The following is a 26,407-nucleotide window of genomic DNA, read 5'->3' as shown; positions in this document are numbered from 1 at the left end:
ACAAGATTTACAAGCTAAGGTACAAGATTTACAAATTGTACAAGAGGTATTTACAAGCTTCATTAGATGTTGAATATTTGGTTGGAACACCAAGGGAACAAGCAGGTGTTTTATGGGATGGTAAGTGGATGGATGAGGGATAGGATAGTGATAGATAATAGATTAGTCTTAGTACACAAGGCGCCTAAATCATCAGGTTTTCACCAAGGTACCTATCCAAGGCACTTGAATTGCCAAGTTTTCACCATTGGATGCTTATTTCTCTTTACTATTTTTTTTTGTATTATTCAAAAGCTGGGTATACCAAGGATCTTTAAGCATAGAACCTCTTGATATGAATGATGTTAGTAGGATCATTCAAGAGTTCTCCTTCCGGTGTAGATAGTTGATAGGCTCCAGAGCCAAAAGAGGCAGTGACAACATAAGGACAAGCCATGTAGGTTCAAACTTGCCTTTCTTTTCTCGATCGGCTTGGACTCATATTTTCTATGAGGACCATGTCGCCCGACTGAAAGTGTCGAGGAAGCACCTTCTTATTAAAGTTCATTTTGAGATGAGATTGATAGACTGTGAGGTGATCATAGGCGTGTTGTCACTTCTCGTCTAGGAGATCTAGCTGGGTGAGCCGAGCTACCCTGTATTCTTCATCTGATATTTGCCCTCGCAAAGATATGTGCAAGGAGGGAAGTTCAACCTCTATGGGTAGTACTGCTTTGGCACCATAGACTAGGGAGTATAGAGTTGTTCTTGTGGATGTACGAAAGGAGGTTTGGTAGGCCCATAGGGCTGGATTTATTTGTAGGTGCCAATCACGGTCAGAATCATTGACAACTTTCTTTAGAATTTTGAGGAGGGTTTTGTTAGTTGCCTCTGCCTGGCCGTTACCTTGTGGGAAATATGGGCTAGAAAAGTGGTGATGGATGTGGAGGGAAGTGCATAATTCTTCCATGTTGAGATTTTCAAAGTTACCTCCCTAGTCGGTGAAGATGGTGGATTGGATGCCGAAGCAGAAAATAATATGGTACAAGATGAACTTGGAGACCTGAACTCCTGTAGCTGAGACTAGGGGGACTACTTCCACCCATTTAGTGAAATAGTCTGTAGTTGTTATTATCCATTTATGTCCATCATATGAGAGAGGTGTGATAGTTCCAACTAGATCAAGGCCCCAACATGCAAAGGGCCAAGGTGGTGCAATAGGCTATAGATCTTGTGCTGGAGCATGCACAAGATTTGTGTGCTGCTGACATGGGAGACACTTTCTAAAAAAGTCACAGGAGTCTTCTTTGATGGTAGGCCAATAGTAGCCCGCTCTAAGGATTTGTCGCGCTAGGACAATACCACTCATGTGGGCACCACAAAGTTCAGAGTGTACTTCTTTTAACACCATCGCGGCCTCGTTTTGGTCTAAACACCTAAAGAGAGTATCGTGATAACCTCAACAATATAGGGTATTGGCTATGATGACATAGCAGGATGATTTTTGGATGAGGTTTTGGCATTAGGTTCATGTGAGATGAGGGGATATGATACCATCTTTAAGGTAAGCATGGATTTCATGGTACCAAGGGGATTGGGGGCCAACCAAGATGCAAACATGATTTGAATCCTCATTCGCATAGGTGGGTGTGAGGAGCTGCTCAAATAAAAACTCATACTGCATAGCCGCTTGGGGAATTTCCAAGAGCGAGCTGATAGTAGCCATAGCATCTGCTGCTTTGTTCTGCATTCAAGGCACTTGTGTAAACTGAAGCTTTGTAAAATGTTGGGTTAGCTGATCAACTAGCTCTTTGTAGGGTAATAGCTTTTCATCTTTGGTTTGATATTCATTTAGGACTTGCTTGATGATGAGCTGAGAATCGCCAAAGATTTGTAACTCAGTGATGTTTCATTCTATGGCTATATTTAATCCTGCTATGAGAGCCTCATATTTAGCTATATTGTTGGTGTTAGGGAATTATAGCTTGAAGGCTTTTGGAATGTAATCTCCCTGAGGTGTGACCAACAATATTCCTGCCCCTGATCCATGAGATGTGTATGAGCCATCAAAATAAAGTTTCCATGGGGCCTATTCTTCAATTAGATAGATATGCTCATCTGGAAATTATGTGATTAAAGGATATGTATCTACTAGAGGCGCATCAGCTAGGTGATCTGTTATAGCTTTCCCTTTGATTGCCTTTCTATCCACATATTGGATGTCAAATTCGCTAAGGAGCATAACCCATTTGGCCAAACAGCCTGTAAGTGCTGTTCTAGAGAGCATATACTTGAGAGGATCAATTTTGGAGACTAGTTGGATGGTATGACTTAGCATGTAGTGGCAAAGCTTTTGAGTTGAGAAAACAACTATCAAACAAGCTTTTTCCATAGGAGTGTAATTGAGTTCATAACCAACTAGGGTTCTACTGATATAGTAGATGGCTCTTTCTCTACCGTAGTCATTGTGTTGTGCTAGAAGTGCCCCTAAAGCAGTAGGTGTTGTTGATATGTACAAGATCAAGGGACGATCAGGAACTGGTGGAACCAAGATAGGGGGATTGGCAAGATACTGCTTGAGATGATCGAAGCTGCGTTGACATAAATGATCCCACTTGAAGTTTTCATCCTTCTTCAATAAATGTGCAAATGGAATACACTTATCTGCAAGCTGGGAGATGAAGTGTCGGACGGATTGAAGCTTTCCTTGAAGAGTGCGAACCTGTCGTAGTGTTTGGGGAGGAGACATGTCCAAGATAACCTTGACCTTCTTGGGGTTGATCTCTATACCTCATTTAGAAACTATAAAGCCTAGAAGCTTGCCAGATGTCACCCCAAAGACACACTTCTTGGGATTCAGCATGAGATGATATTTGGCTAACCTATCAAAGACTTTCTCCAGGTCAGCAAGATGATCCATGAAGGTATGAGATTTGACCAAGATATCATCCACATAATCCTCCAAAATGCTATGGATAAGATCGTGGAAAATGGCTGTCATAGCTCTTTGATAGGTAGCCCCAGCATTCTTTAGGCCAAAAGGCATCATGTTGTAGCAAAAGGTTTCCCAAGGGGTAGTGAATGCTATCTTATGCTGATCTTTTGCTACAATCTTGATTTGATTATACCCAAAAAATTCATCCAACAGGGACAGAATTTCATGCCCAGCTATAAGATCTACAATCATATCTATGTTGGGCAAGGGAAAATCATCTTTTGGACAAGCTTTGTTAAGATCTCTGAAATTAGTGCAGATTCTGATGTCACCGGAAGGCTTAGTGATGAGGACCATGTTGGAGATCCACTCTGAGTAGTCGATAGGTCGAATAACCTTAGCAGCTAAGATTCTTTCTAATTCAGCTTTGACCAGTAATGCCACCTTGGGGTGTATTTTTCTAAGCTTTTGTCTAATGGGCTTGATCTTTGGATCGATTGCAAGATGATGAACTACAAGCTTTGGATCAAGTCCTGGCATGTCCTGATATGACCATGCAAATCAGCCAATGTTCTCTCTTAAGACCTCAAAGAGAAGGTCAGCTTGGTCTTGCGATAGGGATGCAGCAATGTGAACAAGTCTAGGGATCTCTGAAGAACCGATGTTGACTTCTCTAGTATCCTCAATTAGAATAGAAGACACCTCTGGTCGATTGTCTTGAGGAGGCAATGCTAAATCCTCATGTTCTGCTTGTGACCCTAGATTTTCTTGCTGAGGGGCTCTCTTCGCTACCTTAGCTAGTCTCAGATTCACCTTAGTTCCAGTTTTGGGTGTATCGAAACTAGGTTGGGGATTTTCTCCAAAATATGCTTTTGGATCCAACTTGTAGATATAAGTCGATTCTAGCTTTGTTTGCTTGTGAGGTGTTTCAGCTCCCATGAATCTCAGAAGCGCTTCCTTTGATGTGAACTCATCAATGTGTATGACGCTTGGTTGGTCCCAATCTATGAGTTGTGGATGGGTGAGTGGTAGGTCAATGAAATGGATGGATAGTTCTTGGAGGACAGAGTCCCCAAGGAAGATTTGGTCTGGGATATCGTCGTAAGCTCTCTTTTCAACTTCCTCAGGAATGTCTTCGATTTCAACAAGGTCGAGATAAATGTTCAAAAAAGTGTGACCATTCTCATTGGTGCCCCTAGTTGTGGGTATGCCAAAGCCAAGACCTGACTTCGTTTCCCACTTGTGTGCTTCGATAGGGCACTGCATGCCTCTTTCCTCTGGTCCTAGACCACCACCTTGATAGTTCCATTTGTCAATGATGAGCTTATGTTCTTGGGGATACTTCTGGCTGAAGTGATCAAGTTGTGCTTGATTTCTTGGAGGTGCATCCTTATGTAACCAATTGTTGATGTCTGGAGTGAGCTCCTCATGAAGAGAGATTTGTGAGGATACAAAGGTTGTTGGGCCAAACTGTTTGTATCGAGGAGGTGGAATCTCCTTAGCTTTGTGATATGTCAGTCATCCATGAGTGTGTGGATCAAGTGGGAGTTCTCTTACAACAAATACATCTGACAGACTATACTCTCCATAGCCTTTGTTATTGATCTTAACGGTAGACAAGGTGGAGGCGAGAATGGTTTTTGGGTCATTACAAGTGTGGGATGAGCTGGCGATGGTTGTGTCGATATCAATTCTAGGGCAATAGTTTGCATATGAAGCTTCAATCGCATTGCAGTAAGCAAAGGGTTCTAGATCGGCATGGATGGTTACCTCAGTGCCTTGATGTGGGAATTTGACGCACTGATGGTAAGTGGATGGAACGGCTTTCGTGGCATGAATCCATGGGTGACCGAGGAGTATGTGAAATTGTAGGTTTAGATCAATAACATGGTAGAGTGTTTCTTGGACGATTGGCCCAACCTTGATTGGCAGCAAAATAGTCCCTTTTGTGGTTCTTTCCAAGTTGTCATAAGCTTTGATGGTGATAACCTCACTGATGATATTTGCCTCAGTATACCCAACTTGTTTTATGAATTTTAGGGTGCAAATATTCAAGGCTAATCCATTATCTATCATTACTCTTTTTACGGCAAAATTGGCTACCATAATGGCTATGCGGAGTGGAAGGATGTGATATGGCTTGACCATGGGTATGTCGGTGGGTTTGAATGATAGGGCACATGAGGATGAAAGGTGTCCAACAAGATTATGAAAATCAGTCGCATTAATATCCAAAGGGACATGAGATTCTATGAGAGCAATGTCAAGGATGTCTTTATACAGAGGACTAGTGCAAAGAAGGTCTAAAATGGAGATTTGGGCTCGTATGTTCCCAAGGTGTTCCAAGATATTGTATTGGCTTTTGGACGGAGCTAATGATACTGTTGGGGTTGATAGTACTGATGGGACTGATGGGGCTACGATGTTCAAGTGCGCTCTTCTAGTGGTGACTGCACACTCATTGTTTGGGCCTTGGATATTGATAACATTGACAGAAGGCTCTTTTTCAGATATACAACCGATGAGGCTACCATAGTCTATGTAGGATGAAGTGCGGTCATTGTTCTTCTCATGCTGTTGGTTTGGCTGGCGATTGTTGGTGTTGTTGTTGTTGGTTTGGATAGGTGCTTTTCCAAAATTTTGGTTGTTGTGAGGAGGAAAAGCATTTTGATAGATTTGTAAGCCTGCATTGGGAGAGGTTTGGGCACCAACGGTGATTTCTTTCCAATCAATGAGGTCCTGCACATAATCTTTCAATTTCATGCATCTGAGGGTGGTGTGACCTTTTACCCTATGAAATTTGCAATACTCATTGTCTCTGTACCATGCAACTTTGGATTGGCCTGGGTCAATTTTCTGGGTAGGAGGAAATTTGATGAGGTTTTCCTTAGTCAATTTCTCAAAAATGACATCCAATGGCTCACCAAGGGGTGTATAGTTTCTAGGTGCAAGTTGGAACTTGGGCTTTAGTCCTACAGCTACATTGATGGCATTAGCTTGATTGCTAGACCTTTGAAAGTTGGATCCTGGATTGTGGCTTTGATAGCTTTGGTGATTCTGATGTTGGTAGTTGATAGCTTGTTGATTGTTTGGTTGATACGGTGGGTTGGGCTGACTTTGGGAAGGACCAACAATATTCACATGTCTTGTATTGGTAACCCCATCGGTTGCAATATACTTGTTTTTGTTCCAATACCTAGACTTGTCATTGGAATGTGATCGATTTTGGTTGGCCTCCTTGTAAATCTTGACCACGCCATCTTTAATGAGTCCTTGCTCAAGGATCATTCCTTTTTCTTTGATATCTTTGTAGGTCTGCAAACAATTCATGGTCATGTGGTGAGCCAAGCTGGGATGGGCATTATCAATAAACATTTTCACCAAATGGCACTCTGGCAAGGTGCAAGATATACGGGTGGTAAGGGTTTGCCATCTTTGCAGATATTCGGGAAGGCTTTTCCCCACCTTTTTGCTTAGTGTGGACAAGATCAACTACTAATAGCTCTGTTTCAACAAGATGAGCATATTGGGCTACAAATGCCTCAGACAATTCAACAAAGTTTTTAATTGTGCCATATGGGATTCTATAAAACCATTCAAGAGCTGGTCCGGCCAAGCTTTTGGAAAAAAGGCGCAAGAGGAAGACGTCACTATATGCCACTTCTTGGTAGTGCATATAGAATTCTTTGATGTGGATGACTGGATCTCCTTTTTCTCTAAATTTGTCAAACTTGGGTATCTCAAAATGCTTGGGGAATGGAGTCATAGTAATGGCTCTATCAAATGGATAAGGACACACAGTCTCAAACTTGAATGTCTTCGGATCATTGCCTTCTTGGATGGCTTTAAGAGCTGTCTTCATTTCTTCCCATTCTGAATTGATGGATGATGGCTGGGGTGCCCCCAATGTAGGAGTGCCCTGAGGTAGGTATGTGTTAGATGGGGCTACTAAATATGGATGGTTGTGAAGGATTTGTTGATAGGGATTGTACATGGCTTGGGAAACTGAATGGTGGATGATGGGTTGCTGAGGTGGAGGTGGCACATATTGTTGCATGTGTTGCGAGGCTTGCTGTTGATATTGGATTTGAGGTTGGGATTGAGGAATATAAGCTAGTTGTGGGATAAATGGATTGCTTTGTGGAGGTAAGGTATAAGATGGTTGTGAAGCTTGGGGAAAGGATCAGGGAGCTTGTGGAACTTGACTTTGGATTTGAGGAGTTTGACCAATATATGTGGTTGTGCCCCCATTTGGGAAGGTATCTGAATGGCAAAAGAGGCCAAGTAATTGGTGGTTGGTGGTGGTGGATTTCCTCCTAGAAGTGGCATAGAAAAATAGTTAGTAGTAGGAGGTAATGGATTAGTTGGTGGTGGAGGTGGTGGGAATTGAAAGCTTGGAAATGGAACTGATGGGGTTTGATAGCTTGCTGGCGGGATTTGAAAGCTTGGTAGAGTGGTGGCAGGAGCTTGGGTCACTTGAGAGCTTGGCAGAACATTGGTAGTAGCTTGTGGGGTTTGATAGCTTTTTGGAGTGAGGGTAGTAGCTTGTGGATTTTTGGCTGATAGCACTGAGCTCCAAGGACCTAGTGGAAATGATGGAATTGTGTTCTAAGCTGAGGTAAACAAGCTGGGGGTGATGAAAGGTTGATTACTTGGCCCCATGCGTGGTATCCCTATTGTATATTACTGAGGTTGGCCAAAGATACTAGCACTGATTTGGGAGATGGGTGGATTTGGAAGGCTGGGTTGGAGAGCAACAGTAGCAATAGTGAAGGGAGTTAATGGTGAGGTGTTTTGGGCAAAGATAGTTTGGAGTGGAGTGGTATGGACCAATGGTGGAGTGGTGGTGGCTGGATTGGTTTGCGAAAGGGAGATTTCAACTTGAGTGGAGGCTGGTATGTTTGGGTCTGTTGGATCAAAAAGGATTGGCTTGAGGCTCTTCTTTTGGTATATACAAAGGATGACTTGGATCATAAGAGCCTATGGGTGGTGGCAGCTGCCCAAATAGAGGGTGAGAAGGATCTAATAAGGGAGGAGGTCTTCCAAAATCAAAGGCTCCTACGTTGTCCCTCTGAAAGTTTTCCATGATTGTTTCTTTGTTCTTGTCTATAATGGCATTCACCAATACTACATTTCCTAGTTGGTTCATAAAAGCTTCAATTTCAGTAGGTGATGGTATAGCTTTCTCTGAGCTGAAGAATGGTTGAGTGCTCAAGGGGAGTGATGTTGTTTGATCCAAATGATAAGGCTCCATTGTTTCCTTCTTCTTGGCTAAGTGAGTGACAGGTGGCATGAAAATGTTCCTAAGGATGAGATGCAACAATGCTGATGGATGCAAAGGGGGGACGCTTTTCTATGAAAATGATTTCCTAGGCTAAGGAAAAGCTATATGACAAACCTAAGGAAGACTGGGTTGGGGATTCTAACTTCAAAGATATGTTGCCAAAGCATGAAAGGTCTGCTTTCCTATGTGCAAGCTTGGTGGTGATTGTGTCAACTTAAGGATAGACTGATGATCCTTTAGGAAAAACACGAGATTGACCACTTGTGAATCCCAACCTTTAGCTCAAGGTGATGATGGATGACAAGTGAAAAGGCTAGATTACCCTAGACAAAGCTCTGTTAGAGGGATAACCTCGGTGAGACTGGTGGATTTTCAAGATGGTAGGAATGGTAGAATTTTGGCAAGGTGACAACAATTTTGAAGGCTTGGATGTGAATTTTTTGATTGCTGGCTAGATGGTTTGGTTCTAAAGAAAAGAACTAAATGAGATGGATGAGCTAAAATTCTTAAAGGGATAACCTAGAATGGTTGGCTTTCCTACAAAGATGACTCTAAAGTGAAACTTATGCAAGAAGATGTGGAGAAACAAGGGAGCCTAATCATAGAAATCATGCCTAGTTGGTAAGGCATAAGCAGGGTTAACTCCTGGATGCTTGCTAAATCTGATAGTGCGATCTAATCAGGCATCTTGACAGGTTTCATCGGTAGCTTTGTCTTCTGCTTTGTGGAGTTTGGCAATTCAAGGGCTTGGTGTTAATTCCTTTCTCTTGGCTGAAATTTCTTGGTATGCCTGAGATGGCTTGAGTTTGGATTTGTGAAACTTTTGTTTGGGTTTGGGTTGTTTTGACATAAATTCTTGAATCTACTTGGCTTTGAGAGATCTTGGTTGTTTTGCTTCAATGTGTTCAACTTCTGAAACAGGTAGTGACTACGCTAAGTGTGCCCTAAGCTAGGATTGACCAAGTTCGGCAAACATTCATTCAACAAGTAAAAGATCAAGCAATAGATAAGAACAACCAGATAGAAGTTTTGATTTCTAGAATGTGATACTTGTGCCAAGGAGTGTGTATGTTTTTACAAATATTTTGAGCAATCACTTCAAGCACATGAACATCCTAGATGGTTGGCTACAAAGCTGACAGTTGTTTTATCTAGGGAGTCCTCAATATACCCAAGGTACATGAGGCCCAAATTCATAGATGAAACCAAAACAATGTCACACAGCCGAGAGGAGTGGTAACCCACTTCTCCTCTTTCACTTCTCAAGGGTATAAAGTTCCTTGAGGCTTAGCCCGAGTGAAAAAATCTTGATCCCAAGAGAGGTGTCTTTGGATTCACCTCCTAATCTGTATACTCCATTGAAACGTTGGAGTTGAGGTCGTCTCAAGGGGTGATAAAATCCCCAACCAGGCCTCCTAAAAAGAAACAAGGTTTTGCATCCTAGTCTTATGCACCCAAGATAGCTTCGAAAGATGACAAGGGGAGAGAAGATTTGGATGACCTTGGGCTAAAAAACATGTTTGTTCTTTTACCCACTGATTCTTATGTGTGCTAATCTAGACTTTGCAAGCACTCATGTTTAGGATGCAAATGTTCAATTCCAACTTGAAGCGTCAATAAAAGTAAAATTGATTAAAGAATGCAAGCGAGAAGAAGAGATAAGGTCAACAAGATAATAAACCCACGCGCTCGGAGGCCCTCCACGTCAAGTATCGATTGATTTTCTTTCAGGCATTCAAAAGTGAATGTCTGTTCATTTTAAAGCCAAAACAAAAATGTGTTTAAAGTTCGATTTCAAGCCCGCGCTTGGAGGCCCTCCACGTCAAGATTTGTTCAATTTTTTATGCCCAAATGAAGTGTTAGCGAGACTAATGTGCATTCAAGAATTTTTCTATCTTAGAAAAACCAATAAAAACTCAAGTGAGTGGAGTTTGATTTTTTTGTGGAGTACTTAACACCTTCTTAGGTAGACCCATCCCCATATATGGCATTGATATTGCAACCAATGGTTAGAATGATGGGTGATTAAAGAGGGTGAATCCAAAAACAAACTCACTCAAAAGTATCTTTATTTATTTTTATAACTGAGAAAGTTTCTAAAATGTGGATTCTTTTTATGCCCCAAAAGATGAAGTGTGAGATATTGTAATGATGAATTGATCCTTTACTTTCAAGATTGAGTTTTTTGTTTTAAGCATGCATTCCAAGAAAAACTTGACTTCAATCCATAGCATTCAAGATTGATTTAAGCGACATACATTCAAAGACAAGTGTTTAAACATTCAAGTTCATTTTAGCAACATGCATTCAAAGACAAGTGTTTAAACATTCAAGTTCATTTTCCAAGAGCATTAAACTATGTAAGGAGAATTTGCAAGAAACATGGTTAGTGGTTTCATAGATGCTCCAATTTGCAAAGCTACAAAAAGTCAATTTAATTAGTCATACAAAAATCTCAAAAATTAAAGCTTAACTATGGGGAAAATAAAATCAACCTTTTTTGTTCTTTTTCATAGGTGTAAAAATGCTTTAAAAAAATCTCTACTCTATGGAACCACCAAAAGTTAAAATTTGATTTATACTCTTTTTTTAAAAAAAAATAAAAATTGCAGGGATCACTAAACCACAAAGATGCTAAAACAGAAATGATGATGGTGCATAGAGGCAAAAATAACCAAGTAGAGATGACAGTTAACTAGGTGGAGACGCTAAACAACAGAGACGTTAAACTGCGAAGAAGCTAAACTATGAAGACGCTAAACTGTGGAAATGCTAAACTGTGGAGATGACAGATAACCAGGCGGAGATGCTAAACTGCAGAGACGACAGGTCTAACTGCAGAAATGATAGTTAACTAGGCGGAGATGCTAAACTGCGAAGACGATAGTTAACCAGGCGGAGACGACAGCTAACCAGGCAGAGACGACAGTTAACTAGGTGGAGACGCTAAACTATGGAGATGATAGTTAATCAAGCGGGGATGACAATTAACCAGGAGGAGATGCTAAACTGCAGAGATGACAGTTAATTAGGCAGAGACAATAGTTAACCAGGTGGAGACGACACTGTGCGTAAACAAAAACTGATGGACACGATTTTTTTTTCAAAAAAAATTTTTTTTTGTTTTTTTTTTAATATTTGAGGATATGTTTTCTTCCCAAATGTGTCCTTCAACTTGCAAAAACAAGAAAAACATCTTGCAACCCACTCAAACAACAACAAACATTAGATGGTTAGTTTATAAGAACAAAATATGGATTGAAATGGATGAATGAATGACCCATAGTGGGGTCCCACCGGGCATGCCAAAATGTATACACTAATTTAATATGCTAAAAACACTAATTTAATGAAAACAAAAGCATTTACACATTAAACTACCATAACATATAAGAGAGACTAAGACAAGCCCTCAGTTGAGAATATGAACCATTAAGAGGTTCTCTCAATGAGGCCTTTCTTGTTTTGGGGATGAGTCTATTTGATAGATTTAAGATGTATGCTCAAATTTTTTCTATGCTTCAATGGAGATGGATTTGGAATTTTTGGTGTGGATGTATGTAAAAGCTATGGAGTTTGTTCTCAAAATGGCATAGTAACTTTAGCTTAAGGATTGTGTTAAAATGGCTTGGGAGGGGATCCAATTTATAGGCTAAGGGCTTGAGGGTTTGAGGGCTAAGATGCAAGGATGGGGAAAAGCTCATGGAGGGCTCAAATTTCATGAGAGGAGAGCACATAGATTGTGCTTCCTTACAACCAATCAAGGAGTGACACATGTCACAGGGTCAGTGGATGGAAGAAAGGGCAAGGATGAGTCAACAAGAAAGGCTCAAAGGATAAAATTTTCATAAATACCCTTCATAAGTGCTTGTAAGAGCATTGAAGGCTTGTAAGAGTCATTTATGGCTTTGTGGGCTTCATAAAGTTTTATGGTTGAGATATTTTGAGGGGATAGACTTTGGTTTGGCTTAGGAAAGTCTTAAGCTTGTTTAGCATTATGCAAATGAAGGTAGGATTAGAGATGGTTTAGGATTAGATTAAGAATGTTAGAGATGTTGAAGTGGATGGTATTGATGAGGGTGGGTGAGTTAGTGGCTAAGCTTGGTTAGTATGGGTGGATGGGGTGGATTAGGCTAAATGGGGGATTAGAGATAGGCTTAGGATGAGGATAAATAAAGTTTATTTATTTCAAAAGTTTGGGTTGAGGAGATATTTATTAAAATATTTTTAATAAACATGAGAATTAATATTTAATCTTAATTAAATATTTTGAGTTGGGATTAGGGGTAGGAAATGATGGGATTAGCCTTTAATTGAAATTAAAAAAGGATTAGAAGATTTTGGAAGAGGTTAGTGGTCTTAAGGAAATTGGCCAAGTTTTGAGCAAAAAATAAATAAATTATTTATTTTGGGATTTTTGGTCAATTTATTAATTAAATAATTAATAAATAAAGAAATAATGTTTAAATAAGATTTAAACATTTTTGGAAGGGATTCCTTAATTAAATATTTTTAATAAAGATAAAGGGATTTAATGGCATAAAAATTAATTAATTAATTAATTAAATAATTAATTAATAAATGATGATTTCATCAGGGACTTTTTTAGAAAATAAAAATACTTTATTTTCTAAAGGATTTTTAGGTGTCTACAGTTTCAACTAATTTTCTCTAAGAAACCTGACATGCATATATATTATTTTGAATTCAAAAAAATACTCAAAATCTTCCAAACCAAATTGTTAATGCAAAGTTTTATATCGACAAATGCACAAGAATATAGGCTTTGAGTCATATTAAATCTGTGATATTGCTATTAGGATTTAACTATCTAGTTTTTTAGTCTAACTCATTGACCTATATTTTGTGAGTAATGATTCACATGAATCCATCTCTTATAAAAATAAATGGAACACTTAGCACTCATTGGATCTAGGTGATGCAAAGAGGTCATGAAGTAGAGTGGATTTAACCATGAAGGAAACCCCATAGTTAAGTATATTGCAAACACATTGTTTAACCATGGAGGAAACTCTGTAGTTAAGCACAACCTAAGTAGAGTGGGTTTAACCATGGAGGAAACTTTGTAGTTAAGCATGTTGCAAGCTAGAGTAGTATTGGGATGGGTGACCTCCTAGAAAGTCCCAATACTTCACTTTTATGAGCGTTACCTAGATCCAATGAGTGCTAACTGTTCCATTTATTACCATGATAGATGGTTTTGTGTGACTCACTACTCATGACATATGGGTCAATGAGTTTGACTCAAAAAGTACAAAGTTAAATCCTAATAGCAATATCACACTTTGACTTGATGTGGAAAATATCTCCTACTTATCATATTAAAACTATTTCTTTCATTTGATTTGAATAGACTGTACCAGCCAAAGCAAAAAATGTAAAAATAAATGGACAAAATAGACAAAATGGAAATTTATTAAAAGTTGTGCATTATAGAACTAACATATCACAAATTAATTCTTAACAGTAAATGTCCAGCCTCTCAGACTATACCTGCAGTATAGCTAGAGGCTTAAAAGAAATGAATTACATTTTTGGTCTCCTCTATTTCATTTCAAACTATGTAACTCTCCAATGAATGTTCCTCTAGCTATTCCTTTTCAGTTACATCTCTTCAACATTTGTAATTGTATTTGACTTCAGTAAGCATGTGAAGAGATTTGTAATTATATTTGGCATGAAATTATCAATTGAGCTTTTACATTAAATTAATGTGACTCTTTATATGTTGCCAAAATTATCATATTAAAATGTGCAAATAAATGACATAAGTTGGTGCCATTAAGATGCACGTGCACCACAATAATTCATTTTAGAGCTTTCAATTATCATAGCTAACCCTTTTAGTTTTCCTATGTGGAATCCTTTTTCCTTGAGATTGCATTTTGATATTTTTGTATCTATTTTACTCATTTTGGTTACCATTTGGTAGTCCCTTTGGTTAAAAGTATATAATAATTACTTTTGTGTATTTCTTTGCTATCATTATGTCATGTCTCAGGTTTATTTTATGTAATGGACAACCTTGAAGTTTTAGTGTACATCTTTCTCACAGTGTTTACATGATTTTTTTTTTCCTTGCACAACCTTGTATTCAAAGACATATTTAGGGATGCCAATAAGAAGAATTGTGGTTCTGATTGTAGTGTCCCATAAGGTTTCACAATTTGGTGTTTTAGATTTCAATTTAATTAACAATCACCCAAGAAGAAAAGGCTGAGAAACACCTCCAAAATTTTCAATTACTTGGTAACAAATCTTTGTCACTAAATCTAATAATTCTTTCTTATAAGGGAAACACTTACTCCCTTCTTTGTCTTCTTTTTTGTTTGTTACTATCCTTTCATTGGCTGAAATTTTATTTAGATACTATGAATAAAGGGTATCTCCTCAACCTAGTTCACCCAATACTTGAATGTTTTAGTTTACCCAACTAATATGGAAAGGTACTTATATCAAACCTATTTCACTTTCAACTAATTATGTTGTTTATTCCATAATAGAACTCACTGTAGAAACATTTTTATATGCATCTCTATATTATTATTTTCCTTGATCCATATTGTGCTTATTATTTATGCAATTTATAAAATATTAGTACTGTAATAGTAGCATACTAGGGGATAAGTAGTTTCTTACACACCCATAGAATGCATGTGTCTATACAATTCCCTAAATCAATATTGATGCAAAACTTTAATCTTTCCAACTCATATTTATTCATTATGGGATCTTGTTGTTACAAGGAGAAAGTTATAACCCTTTCTTGTTAATAGATAATCTCTTATATATTATGTTGCATGAGGTGGGAGAGTAGTATCTTGGGGTCATGGATAATCAAGATAATTTTCTTATGGATATCAATTCTTTTAAATTAGTTCATAAAATCCTCTGGATGTTATTTGTTTCATAGGTTCATGTTCTCAATTTTTTTTACATATTTATGTATTAGACAGAAATATATGTATTTTCTTTTTTGTTAGAGGCTTCTATGGGATTGCATTTCCATAAATTGTTTGTTTATGGTTGAATGGATTGCTAAGCCACCGATTCAAATCATGGTTGCATGCTTATCTTAATGTTCTCTAGAACTGTGATCTTTTAATACAACTATTTTTTATATTTATATTCAAAATGTTATTTATGAAGTCAGTTGCATACATGTTTGAATAAATATTTTTAACATGTTTAGTGATCTACCCTATAAATAAGGAGAGAGACCCTTTATTAAAAAGAGGAGAGTGATCCAAAATGTCATTTTAGAAATATGCTCAATAGATTTCATCCACTTCGTGAAAACATGAATTTATTTTAATCATCCTATTATTCTTTAGAGTTGTGATTTTCCAATAGAGACATTGTTATGAACTATCAGTAGTACACATTTTTAAGACATTTTTAATCAAATTCAATGATTTTCAAAGTGTCATTTGTATCAATCTTTTGAATATTGCATCTGTGAAAAAATCACATGATTATACCTTTCCTCATCTACATCACCATCTCTTTGAATTCAAGATTGTCATAAAATATGCTTCAAAGTTTTATTTTTTTAATTTGTTCATGGAGCATTTCCTAATGATTTAAGATAGAAATATGTTTTAATTTTATTTGACTTGATTGATCTTGATGATTTTGTATCATTTCTTTTTGATTTATGATAAACCTACAATTTTTAAAGATTTAAGATTTTCAAAGATTGTATTGTTGGAAATATTCAAGACTAGCTAGGTTACTGAGAGGGGAGGGGTGAATTAGTAACCTCAAAAACTTTATTAGATTTAGATCTTAATTGTAATAATCCAATTACCATTTAGTTCATCAAATCTGATCTACTTGCATGCATGAGAAACATAAAACATTCATAACACTTGAACACAATGATTTGGTGACCCAGAAACCTTCCAAATAGAAAGTAAAACTGGGGTGGAGATGATACCCACAAAAATTCAATACTGTAGCATAAAGTTGGCCAGTTAAGGCTTGCATTGATCACTTATGATGGTCTGCCCTACTAGGAGCAATTAGGACTGCAAGATTCACCTTGTTAGAGGTTTTACAAACACACAATGAAGTATGCACTCAGTAAAGAGATTTGAGAAAAGACTAGTGTTAAGTCTACCTTGTTAAAGGATTTGGACTAGTTCACCTGTTAGGATGAAGTAGTGGATCTCTAACTTACAACTAAATTGCTGATAGAGATTCCTTGAAGTACTAATCACCTTTATGTGATGGATTTGTCTTTTGCTGCTCATTTTCTAATATGGCTTTACAATATACTTTGTTTTTTGTTGATTCACATTTTCATGCTTCTTTTTCACATTATTGTCACACTTGGATATGATACAATACATTACATATATATATATCAATCCAATTTACATAATTACAAAGTCGACCATCATACAAGTTAACATCAATATTACAAAGTCAGCCCATATGCAGATACTCAGGTTCTAAAGACTAACTTGGTGAAGTTCTAATACTCAACATCCACTATCATTACTCGGCATTGTCATGTACTCAGTAGAAGTAGAAGCTTGATTCATACTAATCACTTCAATGTAGCCTTGAACTTGGTCTGCACTGGTGACTCGGTAGATACTATGTAACTCAGTATAAACTGAATTACTTGTTTACCATGACTACACTCGGTAAACACTAATCTCCATACAACTCGATTAACACTGGCTTTGCTTTACATGAACTGCTACCTCAATAGAAACTGCAAAGCTTGATAACCATTGGAATTCTTGGGTTAAATTTTTAGACTTCATGCTGACTAAATTCACTTGGTAACCATTAAAATTCTCAGTAAGAATTGTAGTGCTTAGTGGCTACTGAAATGCATGGCAAACACTATAGATTGTTCAATAAGCTTGGTAGCCATACAAAATATGAATAAGTTTTTTCGCTAATAAAAAACTTGATCGAATGTCAACAATCTCCCCCTTTGGCATTAATGACAAAAACACTTATCAGCCAAAACTTATGTACATCACAATGTGATACTAGCTCGATATGGTATACTATTTTTGAGATTTTTCAAAATTTGTCTTTATAAGTATATACAATATACTATGTTTGCAAATTCTTTTCTATGTACACTTTCTCCCTTTTCATGATTCTCCCCCATACAATATACATAGCATAACAAGTATCTCTCCCCATATATAGCATATTAAGTGTATCTCCTCCTTTTTGACAATAATGCCAAAGATTTATTTAGAACTTATTTACATGGAGACACCAAAATGAGAAAGAAAATTAGAATATACCTTAAGAATGAGTGATAAGGTCTTACCCTAGTTCTCTTGCAAAACTTTGCACGTATATAGAGCAACTTGCACTTCTATAGATATTTTTCTCATGTGATCTACAATGGAGAAGTTGTTGTCATGGATCAATGTTTTTGAATAAACAATATGCTTCTACATTGTATCCATGATGGGAAGGATCATACTCTGAATATCTATTAGTGTAGACCGGATCTTTGCTTCTTCTCTCAACAACTCTGCTTGCATATCTAACAAGAATTTGATTTTTATATGATGTGTAGAGCTTGAACTAGATTCAAGTTGCAATTGCTATGCACTAGCCTTTAGATCTTCATCAATCTTTATCAGTTTTCTCTTTATCTCCTTTGTGAACTTGGTAACATCACACGACTTTCCAAAAAATGATGTTACATTTTTGCAAGAGGTTTCAAGATTGGTCAAAATTGAGGAAAGCTCCACTTGTTGGAGCTATTTGCTGAGCAATGTGCTCAAGCACTTTATTATCAAATTTGTTTTCTTCTTTCTCAATCAATTTATCTTAATTGCTAGTGTCCTCATTAAACTTTTGAATTGCCTCTTCTAATTGCAACAAAATGTGTTGAGAAGTATAAACTTCAACACCTATCGCCTTAGTCAAAATATTCTTGGCATCATTAATGCTTTTGTATTCTTCGTCTCTCTCCTCTCTAAGTTTCTGTTGTTTTGCTTTCTTTTGGAGGAGTTCACTGACTATGTGCATTTGATCTGCAATGAGATTGTAAATGTCCCATTTGGGAATTTCAATCTCCTCATCTAGGTCTATATCCTCCTCTAACTCCTTTCCTTTACTCAAAAATCTTGTACTTGGTTGAGCCTTAGGTTCAATCATCCTTGTACTTAATGCCTTTGAATCTGGTATGGAAACAATAGTAGAGATAGTAGGACTAGCAATGAAAATTGATATAGTACCAACTGATGGAATACTAACAGGAATGTTTGATGAATCCAAAATTGAAGAAGTCATAATTGAAGTATCCATTATTGAAGTAGCCAAAATTGTAGAATCCAAAATTGTAGTACTTGCTGTAGAAGAGCACAAAATTGTAGAACATATTGTATCCATTGCTGATGATCCTAACTTGGTGGTTGAAGAAGAGGGATTTTGCAGCATGGTAGATGAAGTGGTAGACACTTCTATCAGTGATGTGTTGAGCTATGAGGGAGCAAAGAGTGATTGGACATTTGATGTATTTGTTGTAGTCACAATCAAACTTGCTGAAGCTATCTCTGAGCTCGATAATGTTGCAAGTGAAGCAATGACAGTCACAGCTATCTTGACTGGGTTAGTTTCCTCATCATCTTCCTTTGTTTCCTCTATAGCTTCTTCCTCTTTCTCTTCTTCATCATCCTTCATAAGCTCTTGATAATCAACTATGACAAATTGAGTTGAATCTTCATCATTATCTCCGTCCTTGTCACTGTCATCATCATCATCTTTGATCTCCACTAGATACTCACTCAGTTTGTGAAGATGAAACACATTTCTCCATGTGTTTGTGGCATTCCTCACAACATACTCTATGTCCTTCATCAGAACTAGAAAATTATTGAACTTAAGTGTCATCTTGTTCTCATTGTCTTTCAATGCCTTGTTTACCTTTGCATCTGTCAAGGTGGGTACCAACTGTCTTAAGGTTTGTGCAAAATATCTTTGATAGTTTTCTTGGTATTCTCCCACCTTACTTTGATTTTCTCTAACAAAACACCAGCTGTGATTCCAGCTGGTCTAGAGAGTATTTCCATTGGCCCATTTTGTCCATGACCAAATCTTCAACCTCTTTCTACTCTGTCGATGTCCTTGTCTCATACTTGAGAGCTTTGAAGTTATGTACACCTACTCCTTCTCTTAGTACCTTGAGTCTTTCCTAAAATGTAGGTGAAGGTCAGTTAAAGATAACATCACCACCTTCCTTAACTACCTTCTTCCTTGATCTTATGGTGAACACTGTAGTGAATGGCTTAGGTGGCTTGGTGATGATCACCTTGCCTTTCTTCTTCACTGGTTCTTCTTCCTTTTATAATTCCTCTTCATCCTTTGCTTCTTCAACATCTTCTCCTCTACCCTCAGTCAACATAAGAGGTGTGCTTATTTTTAGTTTTGCTATCCTCTTCTTACCTTTTTTAACCACTTGTAGAAGCTTAATTTCAAGCTCTATTCTTGCCTTGGCCTCATCATATGTTCCAAAGTATGGTACCTTAGGATCAATAGGCTCATTCACTAAGGCTTCAATAATATCCTTGGTTTCATCAATGTTTACCTCATAAGAAAGAGGTTTTACCCATACAACTCTGGGTCTTACTGCTTGAATGTAGACTCTGTCATTGTCTACCATGAAACAAACATCATTTTTGTAATCTTCTACCAATTTCTTGGGTATCCTGAATCTGTTATTCATTTTCTCCTTGAAGACATCAAAATAGTTATCCATAATGCTAACAAAAGTCTCTCCCATTTTAGAAATATATTCATTAATTTGATATAATAGTGGCACATCTTTTCTCCATACTATCGTGCCTTTTGAAGGGAAGAATTTCTGAACATAGAAAAATAAGCAAGTCAACAAAGAATTGAATTTGTAAGGGTTTTTCTTGGAAGTTCTAATACTTCCCACATTTTTGTTGAATTGCTTCAACAACAAATCTGCAAGGTCATTTGACAGATTGTTCTTCACAACCTTGTATGCCAAGCCAACAGCTTCACATGACACATTGTTTAGACAACGAGAACTATAAATCCTATAGGCTATCACATGTATACCAAATTTTAGTTCTACATTAGTTACACTACTAATCTTCATGCCTCTGTCATCCCACTCAGCTAGGGTTTTCTTTTCCAACTCCACCCGACCTAGGGTTTTAGTCACTTTGGCTTTGGTGAGCATGGGGAAGACTAGTAATGAGATGAATCATCTTCTTGGTGATCATGACTAGTTTCTCAAGCCATAATTTACCATTGTGAACTCATCTAAGGATATATCTAATCCATTTTATTTGAAAACTTCGGGGCAGGTGAGGAATGTGGGTTAAACCCTTGTCTTGCAAATGTTTATGCTCAGGTTTAAGAATCTCATTCACACACAATTCACCTAGGGCATCATCCATTTCTAGGGTTCCAATTTCTTGAATTGAACACTTAAAATGAGTTTGGATGTCATTAATAAGAAGTAACTTTGGAGGAATCTGTGATTGTGCTCCATTTAGGTCAATGGTTTTAGCAATTGTTGGCATAAGTTTGAAATCAAGTACTTTCCATTCTACTCCTCGGACCAACATCTTTGACCCTTTCCTTGCTTTTTTGCTAATATTTGATGCCATGCTTACTCGGTAAGATATGAAAACTTTGAAGAACTTAGCTAAAAATTCTGCTCGAAGTCGCTTGGTTGCTTTGCAATTCGCTTCTTCACAATAATGCTTAGATTTCTCACTGAAAATGAATTCAATTTCCTACTTTTTGTTAAAAAAATTCTATTAATGCTCAGTACGAAGGTAGCTATGATGACATCATGCTTGATAGGCTATCATCCACTATCTGTTCGGATTGCTCAGTAAAGGATTCATAACTTAGTAATCAAACATGTTGTCATTACTCTTGACTTCACTCGATAGAGTCCATGACCCAACCTTGCTTGAAAAAGAAGTCAAATCAACGATAACTAATACTAATCTCACTTGATGATCCTTTTGTATCTTGAATACTAATTTGGATCTTTGCTTCCTTTCAATTGGAACTGTTTGGATGTGATCTTGATAATGCAGTTCCAATTCTTCCTTAAGAACTTAGTTGGAAATGGTGGAGTCACCCACTTCTTGAGTGACATGACCATCATTTCTTGAACTAGCATGCTTAGTAGATTTTGGAATCCATTTCTGTCTCATCTACTTTCTGATGTTATATGCTTTTGTCTTCTTTTCATCTTCAATTTTGTCTGTATTCATGCAATTCTTAGCTATATGACCAAGTTCGGTACAAGTGAAACATCTTATGATGGTATCTTTTCTTCTCATGTGATGTTTAACACAATTCATGCCAATGTGTCCAAATTCTCCATAGTAATGACATCTACACCAAGTGTTGTAGTCCCAACCAAATATTGCTTTCACGATTTGTTCTGCTAGATTGAATGGCTTAGATCTACATTCAGATGCCTTGTGACCTTATTTCTTGCATTTGTGACACTTGCCCTCAAATTTTGGTTTCTCTTTGCATTTATTAGCCTTGTGACCATGCTGACTAAAATTGTAGCATTTAGCATTGAATTTTGTTTTACCATTACTCCAACATTTGTTTGATGTATGACCTATCTTACCACAGTGATTACAAGTAGGTCTTTGATTTCTTTGAGCACCTTGTTAGAGGATTCACCTTCTTCTTTGTATCCAATTCCTACTTTACCCTTTGGCCTATAGAGATTTTGCTCATTCAATTGATTTAATTAATTCAAGTCTGGTTGAGATTTCATCATTCTTTCATTGATTTTATTTTTAGTGTTTACGTCATTTTTCAATCTTTCACTAATTTTCTTTTCAGACCTCAGCTCATTTCTTATTCTTTCATTGATTTGTCTTTCAAAATTTAGATCATTTATGAATCTTTCATTAATCTATCTTTGGCTCATGATTTCCTCATTTGCATTGGAGATTTGATCCATAAGATCTGCATGCTGAAGGGATTAGTTCTGTATTTCATTGTTTCTTCCATCCATTTCTTCTTTCATCTTGTTCCTTTGTTCCAAGATTTCACATAGCCTTACTGACTCAATTTCTTGTTCTCTGAACTTTCGTACTTCTTCTTGCAGGGAACCATTCTTCTCTAGGAGTTCTTTGATTGCATTATTTGCTTCATTTGAACTACTTGAAGGGGAAAAGTCTTCAATTCTTTCTTCAATGTACTGATGATCATTCATTTGATTTGCAAGTTCCTTCCTTCTTTTCAAGGATTGGGAAAGTTGCTCCTTACCTTTCTTGAGTTGTGAAATGGCCATTTCTAGATCCAACTTTTCATTGTCAATTGACTTATCAAGTCTGAAAATCTCCATATCCTTGATCTTTGCTCAAGCTATTAAACTCTCTCCTAAGAACCATAAAGCTCTGATACTAATTGTTGGAAATATTCAAGACTAGCTAGGTTACTAAGAGGGGAGGGGTGAATCAGTAACCTCAAAAACTTTATTAGATTTAGATCTTAATTGTAATAATCCAATTACCATTTAGTTCATCAAATCTAATCTACTTGCATGCATGAGAAACATAAAACATTCATAACACTTGAACACAATAATTTGGTGACCCAGAAACCTTCCAAATAGAAAGTAAAACTAGGGTGGGGATGATACCCACAAAACTTCAATACTATAGCATAAAGTTGGTCGGTTAAGGCTTACATTGATCACTTCTACTGATCTACCCTATTAGGAGCAATTAGGACTGCTAGGTCCACCTTGTTAGAGGTTTTACAAACACACAATGAAGTATGCACTCAATAAAGAGATTTGAAAAAAGACTATTAAGTCTACCTTGTTAAAGGAGTTGGATTGATTCACCTATTGGGATGAAGAAGTGGATCTCTGACTTACAATTGAATTACTAATAGAGATTCCTTGAAGTATTGATCACCTTTATGTGATGGATTTGTCTTTTGCTACTCCTTTTCTGATATGGCCTTACAATATACTTTGTATGCTACTGATTCACACTTGCATTCTTCTTTTTTACATTATTATCACACTTGGATATGATACAATACATTACATATATATCAATCCAATTTACATAATTACAAAGTTGGCCATCATACAAGTTAACATTAATATTACAAAGTCAACCCATATGTAGATACTCAGGTTCTAAAGACTGACTTGGTGAAGTTTTGATACTCGGTGTCCATTGTCATTACTCGACATCATCATGCATGTGGTAGAATTAGAAGCTCGATTCATACTAATCACTTCAATGTAGTCTTGAACTTGGTCTGCACTGGTGGCTCAGTAGATACTGTGTAACTCAATATAAACTGAATTACTTGTTTACCATGACTGCACTTGATAAACACTAATCTCCATACAACTTGGTTAAAATTGGCTTCGCTTTACATGAACTGCTAGCTCGGTAGAAACTGCAAAGCTTGATAACCACTGGAATGCTTGGGTTGAACTATTAGACTTCATATTGACTAAATTCACTTGGTAACTACTGAAACGCTTGATAGGAACTATAGTGCTCAGTGGCTACTGAAATGCATGGCAAACACTATAGACTATTCAATAAGCTTGGTAGCCATACAAAATCTGAATAAGTGTTGTCACTAATAACAAGCTTGACTGAATGTCAATATGTATATCATTTTATTTACTCTCTTTGGAGAATTATTTTCATATGAATCCTGAAGAATACATTTCTTGCATCATATATAGAAAAAGAAGTTTAGAAGAAATGTTGTCTATTACAATCTAATAAAGAGTTTTGATACGTTTTATGCTATTGTCTAACAAAGAGTTTTGAAATTAACCTATACCCATGAAACTTGGCTAAGTATTTATAATATTTATTTATGGTAGGTGGCGAAGAATGGGGAGTTGTCAAACTTGAGATGATGTAATTGTTATTGGTGAATTAGGGAGTAAAATCGAAAAGACATGTCAACTTAAATGAGGTAATGGGTTTGAACCTTGAGCACTATGGGGATCTTGTTACAATAGTCTACACAAAGAAAAGTGATTCAATCCATTAAAAGAAACTCTAATTTCTTCACCCTAAAAATATTTAGCATATAGACTGTAACTATCGGTTTGTTAGCTTCGAAGGCATGTTTAAGCAGAATTGATTTTTTTATGAACTTTTTTTAATGAAAAGCTAAATTTTAGAAGTATGTTTTGAGACACTTTTTTTTCAAGATTCTTACTTGGGATAACTTTAGATGAAATATTATTGTTCTTTAAACATGTTAAAAAATGCTTAACACGGTAACTTTTATTTTGAAGTTATGAAGGTGGGGATGAGTAAAAAGGATAGGACAACCATCTCAAAAATCTATCCAAAAATGAGCTTGATCTAGAGAATGAAAAATCCAAAAGAGCCCTACTTAACTATTGTTCTATTTTGTGTAACTATGTTACATCATTAATTAAATACTTTTTCACAACAATGACTCCTAGTGCTCTTTCTTAATGATTACTACTCCTAGTGCAAGAGAATAAATGCACACCCATTCGAAGTCTGAAGGAGAAGAAATGTAGAGTAACATTATCTCCAAAAGTTTTCAATATCTTTGGAAATGCATTCAATGTTACACAACAAGCCACAGTCACAAAAATGCATCCCTGAAGTTACCCAATTTTGATAACTAGCCTCTGATTTTAAAAAACACATATGAGCAAATTGGTTCACTTGAAATTAAAACCTAACCTCATCAAACATAAGAAGGATAGCCATCAAGCAATCAATGACTTAAAAAAGGGAGTTTTCACACATGTCAAAATTGAACAAAGTGTGCATAAATATTATGGCTACCTCAATCATGATAGGACAATGAGCTAAATATTTAAGCCAATAGGCTTATATGTGAGAGCTTTGCTCCTAGATTTTATAAATTTTCACCGAAAAATCGTTAGCCCCTCTCGGATTTTATATTTTTTGATAGTATATCTTTTAATTTAATTTTCTAAATGTTTCTATATATCCTCTAAATTTCTAATTCAAACTATTATTTTCTCTAAATTTTTAATTCAAACTATAGTTTCTATTTTCTACCTCCACATTTGAAGGATTTTGTTTCTCCTTTGTTTATAAGAACAAACTCTTCTTACAAATTTTGTCATTAACATTTTCATTTTCTGATAATTTTGTTTGTTTTTCTCAAATTTCTAATATTATTCTCTACAAATTTATGTTTGAAAGGTGGTTATTTTTCTCCTATTTGCATATGTTGACATTATTGAGGTATAATGATTTCTAGTTTGGAATGAATAAATTAGATTTATTCACATCTTTTCAAATTCTATGTTGATGTCTTTTAAAATCCTAGAGGTATATATATACTATAAATAATAATTATTTTCAATAATAAAGAAGGTTCCTTAAAGAAAATATTAAAAAATTGTACTATACTAATTTACATTATTAGCTATATTTTGAAATCTAAAACTTTCAATATAGGTTTTGAAACTGAAAATAATTTTATTCAGCTACTTATCAAAAGCTTTGCTAATATATTGTAAAGAAAAATGGTAGTAAATGAAGAAAAACATAAAGCAATTCTTAAAATGGAAAATCTTTTTATAACAAAGTTGTAAATGTTGAATAGAGGAAGAGCGCAAGTCATTTTTAATAAATCTATATTTAATAAAAAAATCTCTAATTATCTATTTTTATATTTGTCAATTATTAATTTAAAAATTAATTTATTTGAAAACTAATTTATGTTTCATTTAAAAAGTAAAAGAATACAACCTTTTTTGTTTTGATCGGTAAGCGGCCAATGGCTAAGATAATTTTATTAATGTAAAAATAATTAGTACAATAGCAATCCACAGTTCAAATGGGCATTGGTAGGAAAGAACGGGGAAGAAAACCTCATGTCTTACCCGAGACCATAGTCCTATATTATTACAACATTAAAGGGGCATACCCCAATAAAAATTATCTCAAATATTACATCAATTTAAATCAGAATTTTGAGCTTAAAGCTCTTTGATACATAGCAAAGTCTCTTGAAGAAAAATTTGTCACTACCTTTACAATCTTTCATTGTTCTATAATGAACATCCCTATCTCCTTCTCTTACCATTCAAACTGGTTAATCATAAGACTAGCAAACTGCTTAATGCTAGCTATGTATAAATTAATATACTAAACTCAAAAAAGTTACCATAACTT

Source organism: Cupressus sempervirens, chromosome 3, assembly GCF_028749045.1.
Source record: "Cupressus sempervirens isolate cs-2001-9-10 chromosome 3, ASM2874904v1, whole genome shotgun sequence".
Lineage (NCBI taxonomy): Eukaryota > Viridiplantae > Streptophyta > Pinopsida > Cupressales > Cupressaceae > Cupressus > Cupressus sempervirens.
Note: the sequence above shows the minus strand (reverse complement) of the source record.